We start from the raw sequence: 5,895 nt of genomic DNA, 5'->3' as shown, positions 1-5,895 counted from the left end.
CTGAGGAGCACCTGGTCTGTCCTCACTGGCTGCATCAAGGCTCTCCTCCCCTCCACTCCACTCCTGCTCCGCTATGAGCACTGGAGCACTGAAGAGGGAAGGGAGAGAGGTGCGAGTTCACACCCTGCCTGTGGCCAGGGAAGCTGAGCTCTCCTAATGGACATGAGACCCATGGTCTCATCCTGTCTGTCCTCGTCTGAGCCTGACTCTGTGCCCCTGAGCGCCCTTGCTGTCAGTGCCAAAAGAGACACTGCAAAGGGAAATTCTCATTGCCCTGAGGGCATCCAAGAGAGCTCAGACTAGTGGACTCTGAGGTTCCCCCATCTCTGCTGAGGAAGCAGGAAGCCAGGCTTCCTGCTTCAACACGGTCTCTGGGTCAGATTGAAATGAAAGATCCCAGAGGAGAAGTGGCACGAACCCCAACTTTTTGTTTTTCACAAAAATGTATCAGAGCAAAGTAAGAAAAAAAAAGAAATGAGCAACACAAGGCCTTGATGTCAAATGTCCTGTGAATGATGAGTGGAGGCACATGGGATGGTTATTGGTGCTAACATTGTACTTGTTGAACCAGTTTCTTCTGTGCATCCTTGAGCTCCCTGTTCCTCAGGCTGTAGATGAGAGAGTTCATCACCACATAGAGAACAGACATGGCCAAATCCAGAGGTGGGGAGGAGACAGACGGGGGCTTCCGGTAGGCAAATATGCCAGTGCTGACAAACAGGGAGACCACGGCCAGGTGAGGGAGGCACATGGAGAAGACTTTGTGCCGGCCCTGCTCGGAGGGGATCCTCAGCACAACTGTAAAGATCTGCAAGTAGGACAGCACAGTGAAAACGAAACACCCAAAGCCTAAACAAACACTAACCACAAGAAGCCCAACTTCCCGGAGGTATGAGTGTGAGCAGGAGAGCTTGAGGATCTGGGGGATCTCACAGAAGAACTGCTCCACAGCATTGCCTTGGCAGAGTGGTACTGAAAATGCGTTGGCAGTGTGCAGGAGAGCATTGAGAAAGCCGCTGCCCCAGGCAGCTGCTGCCATTTGGACACAAGCTCTGCTGCCACCCAGGAGGGTCCCGTAGTGCAGGGGTCTGCAGATGGCAACGTAGTGGTCATAGGCTATGACTGTGAGAAGAGAATACTCGGCTGAAATGAAAATAGTAAAGCAGACCTGGGCAGTGCATCCCGAGTAGGAGATGGTCGTGGTGTCCGTGAGGGAATTGGCCATGGATGTGGGGACAGTGGTGGAGATGGAGGCCAGGTTGAGGAGGGAGAGATTAAAGAGGAAGAAGTCCATGGGGGTGTGGAGGTGGTGGTCGCAGGCTACGGCGGTGATGATGAGGCCATTGGCCAGGAGGGCAGCCAGGTAGATGCCCAGGAAGAGCGAGAAGTGCAAGAGCTACAGCTGCCGGGTTTCCGCAAAAGGCAGGAGGAGGAACTCATTGAAGGAGCTGCTGTTGGACATGGTATTCCCTCCAGGCACATGGGACTGTGCAAGGAGGAAAAGACAGGGACAAGTCAGGAGAGACGACTTTGTTCACAGCTCTTTCCCTTTCTCACAGACACCCCCCAACACACACACACACACACACACACACACACACACACACACACACACACACAGACTGCTTTTCTCCCAGGCAGGACCTTCACTCAGCTCCCTGTCTGGAGCTGCAGCTTGGGCTGGCTGCGTGAGCCATGAGGAGCCGGGACGTGTGCCTGCAGGCTGCAGAGGGGTCAGTGCTGCTGGAGTGTAGGAAGTCTGTTGAACATCTTCACATGCAGTTTGGAGGCATTTGGAGCACAAAAGCAACAGCTTCAATGCTAGGGGGATTGTTTGCTTCTTTGTCTGCTCTGCAGAGTAGGAATAGGCAGCCTTTCCGTTGCTCCCAGGGTGAAGACTAGTGAGTCCTGAGAGGCACAAGCTCTCCCTGTGCCCCAGGACAGAGCCAGCACACTGGTCTCCAGTGCCAGCTGCCTTGGGTGAGCACCTCTCTCAGCTAGAGGACAAGCTCAACCACAAGTTACCTTTAAAGGAACGTGGCCTGTGCTGGCAGTGGTGTCCACCTGCAAAGCACAGCTCTCCAAACTCACCTCCCTTTCTCTGCTCAGACATTCCGAGAGTGATGGAGAGGGGGTGACACAGCACATGGCTCCGATGATCAGAATAAGGACTCTGGCATGGCTCTCATCCTCAGTTTCTAGTCACAAACACACCAGGCTTTTGCAGCTGCCCACATACAGTCATCCCCAGCAGCATTTCCACATCCTTAGCACCTCTCTGCAGCTTCTGCATGGGACATTCAGCTATCACAAATGTCCTACACAAGAGCTAAGCCCTTCTGGACAGCAGCACACAACTCAGCAGCACATCCCAGGGAGGGTCAAGGGTCTTAAAGGTGGCATCTCCTGAATCAGCTCATTCCCCCTTCCTCTGCTGGGTGGGAGAGGAAAGATGCAGGGGGCTTGCTGGGGGAAAGCATCTGCATGCTGGGGCTGGCCGAGAACAGTGATGGCAAGGTGATGTTGGTGCTGTCTGCAGGCTGAGGGGTCGCGTAGACAATTGCTGCGGTTCCTTGCAAACCTAGTCATCCCTCAGTGTGGTGGTGACCAGGCTTAGTTTCTTGCCTAAACCTGACTGCTGCATTTCCACTCCCACCATGCAGACGAGTGCTCTTGAGAACTCCACTCTCAAAATGTCCTCCTGGTGAGCGGGAGCTGTGGGCAGCCCTGGCCCACGCAGCACCCTCTCGACAGGAGAATGGACCTGCCCTGCTGGGGGAAACCCCTCTCACCCAGAGCTTCTCCCTGCAGCGCTGTGCTCCCCGGGCAGGCTGAGTGCTGATCTGCGTAGGTGGCAGAGTCACTGCCCTGGGCACACAGCACCCTGGGGTGCAGGGACGCTGCTCTGACTGATGAACCTGGGCAGACCTGGGAGCACAGCCCAGCTTCACACCCTGGCTGCATCCCTGGGAGAAGGCAGCAGGATGCCCTGTGCCTCAGACAGTGTGGCAGGAAATGCTCCTTTGAAGCATCTCCTCCTCCTCCTCCTCCACAATGCAGAAGCTGCAAGAGCGATCCTTAAAATCTCTGCCAGACATGGGATGGGGTGGCTTCAGAAGACCCCTCCAGGAACCTCAGTAGTGTTGCCCTGCAGCCAGAGACTTAGCATGCAAAGGGCTGTGCAGATTTCTCCTGCAAGGAGCTCTCCTCTCTCCTCCCACTCCACACTGCCTCTCACTTCTCTCCCTCTTGCCTCATCTCCTGTCAGCAGCAGCAGGCAGTGCCCGGAGCCCCACTGCTCTTGGCAGAGGAGTTGCTGCTGCCCAGAGCTGTCTCTCAGCCATGCTGCCCGGTTGCCAGCAGCTCCCTCGGTCCCCGGAGCCTGGCCCCGCTCAGGAGCAGAGGCCAAGCCAAAGGCGTGACTTTCTCTGCCCCCTGGGCTCCCTGGAGATTTCCCTGGGGCTCCAAGGCTGGCAGCTCCTGAGGGGCAGCAGGGCCCCTTCAGGGAAAGGCTCTGGCAGCTGGAATAATCACCTACAGTCCCTCCCTGCACTGTGGAGAGAGACTGATTTCAGCAGTGTGCTTGATCCCATCAGGGGACAGAGGTGGAGAGGGGTGGACATGCTCCCCTCTCTCGTCTGCTATTCTTGTCCCATTACTGGGCAGGAGACCCAGAGAGTGGCAGAGAGGGGGTCATTTCCCCTGCGCAGGGCAGTGATTCAGAGGAGGAAATGCAGGTGTTTAACCTCAGCTGAGAAGGCCTTGGGCAGGAGGGGGATTCAGCTCCCTCCCAGGCAGGCCACAAACCCACCGGAGGTGGGCTTCCTCTGACCTCAGTTTTGGTGTGCCCAAGAGAGCTGCCTGCATGCAAGGCCTTGCCTGAGCTTCCACGAGAAGCACTAGGGATGGAGGGGGGAGTCAGTGACTCATACCCAAACCCCTGGTGACAGCTGAGGTTCCAGGCTTGGTCCAAGTCATGTGTGTGGGTGTCTGCCAGCTCTGATGGAGCAATTCTGAGAGACCCCCATCCTGCCTGAGCCTCAGCTGTGGGCCAGAGGGGTGGTGGGGCAGGTTCCCTCGGCCATCTAAATGACACAAAATTTTCTTGGGCCATCGGAACCTTTCAATGGAGCCTGCAGAGCTGTTCAGCTGACCCAAAGGAGGAGTTCACTGTAAGGAGAGCCGGGTCGCTCTCTAGGCTCCACCAGCTGTATATACTGCAGCTCAAGTCACTTCAAAGCTAAGGCCCATGCACCTCCCGGCATTGCAGACACTTCAGTTAATTCAGGACGCTCATTTTCAGGGAATAAAAGAGGCCTCTAGTGCCGTGCCAGGTGCCCGGGGTGCCCAGCACAACCACATGTGGCTGGCACAGACCACACAGGACCTCCAGGGAAGCCCTGTGCTGGTGGAGTGGGTTCAGGGCAGATGTCACAGGATCTCTGAAAGGGGTTTAAGTCCTGTGTGCCAGCAACTGAACACCAACTCCATGGCATGGAGGGAAGGTCCATCCCAGCTACACCCAGGGGTGCTGCAGGATTGGGAGGCACATCACGGCAAGAGTCTCCACTCGTGTGCCTATGCTCTCCAACCCTGGTGGGTCTCCTCTTCCTGAACCTTCTCACCCAATGCTCTGAACAGTGACCAGGCTAACAATGTCCACACTGTGGATAGATCAAAGGCTGTCCTACCCCAGGCACCTTCTCAGCAGCAGCTTGTCCTTCTTGGACATCCTCTTCAACTCTGACACAGGCCCCAAGGTGCTTTGGAGTCACCTGGGGCAGCAAACCCTCTCCTACCAGGGCTGTCTGACCCGGCTGAGTTTATCTCTGGCTTTGGGGACTGCCGGGTTTGCTCTCTTCTTCAGCCTCTGACTTCAGCACCACCTTGCCATGTGCCAGCCACTCCAGTATGTCTCTGCTAGGAAGTAAAGCCTTTGCATACACTGTGCCCTGGGCACTCTGTAACAGGTTTACCTGTCATAAGGCTGCACTTGGCCCTGGTGCCACAGCTGAGCTCGAATGTGTGCTGCAGCTCGAATGTGTAGCAATGCCCTCAGCCTGGGGAACAGGCAAGAGGAGCTGGAGCCTGTGTGCTGTCACAGAAATGTGGCATTGTTGGAGTAACTGCTAAGACATGATGGGACAGCTCACACAATGACAGAGCTGCGACTGATGGCTAAAATTCCTTCAGGAGAGACCAGGAGGGAAGGTGAGGAGGGGGGATGCCCTTTGGGTGAAGGGGAAGCCCAGCTGTATGGAGCTCTTCTGTGGGATGGACAAAGGGAGGCAGCTCTGCAGGGCAGAGGAGCTGAGGGATTTGGACAACAGAGACCTGCTGAAGATGGAAGGAGAAGTGGCAAGGTGTGCACGGGGGGACCGAATAACTCCATGCCCAAATAATCACCAATGCTCCCTCTCTAAACCGTGGAGAGAGACCCATTCCAGCATTGTAATTTCCCTCATCAGAGATGGTTATCTACGAGAGGTGGAAATGTCCCACTCTGGAGGTCCCTCTTCCCATCTCTTAACAAGGCAGCACGCATATACAGGGAAAAGAAGGGAAGCCATTTACCCATGGTTCAGGTATTGATTCAGGTAAATCAATCTAGCATCTCATGCCTGTATGGAAGCCCCTGTGGTGGAGTGGGACTCAGCTCTCTCCCATGAATTCCCTCCCACCGAGGAGGTGGGATTCCCCTTGCCCAAGCTGGAGTGCGCACACCAGAGATGTCTGCACGCGAGCTGCTTGTCTAAGCTCCCATTATAATCACTGGAGATGGAGGGTGGGAGTCAGTTGCCCACACACAAACACCTGGTGATATTTGAAGAGACAGAGGTGGTGCAAGGCATGTGCCAGTGTCTGCTGGCTCTGATGGAGTGCCTGTGAGACCCC

General features: G+C 55.7%; 1 pseudogene; it reads right to left on the bottom strand.

Annotated features, from left to right (window-relative positions):
- Positions 1–547: 547 nt before the first annotated feature.
- On the bottom strand, positions 548–1,462 carry LOC138065122 (olfactory receptor 14C36-like; annotated as a pseudogene).
- Positions 1,463–5,895: the final 4,433 nt, after the last annotated feature.

The sequence above is a fragment of the Struthio camelus genome, unplaced genomic scaffold (assembly GCF_040807025.1).
Source record: "Struthio camelus isolate bStrCam1 unplaced genomic scaffold, bStrCam1.hap1 HAP1_SCAFFOLD_71, whole genome shotgun sequence".
Classification (NCBI taxonomy): domain Eukaryota; kingdom Metazoa; phylum Chordata; class Aves; order Struthioniformes; family Struthionidae; genus Struthio; species Struthio camelus.
The sequence above is the reverse complement of the archived record's forward strand: the minus strand, read 5'-3'. Positions and strand labels throughout refer to the sequence as shown.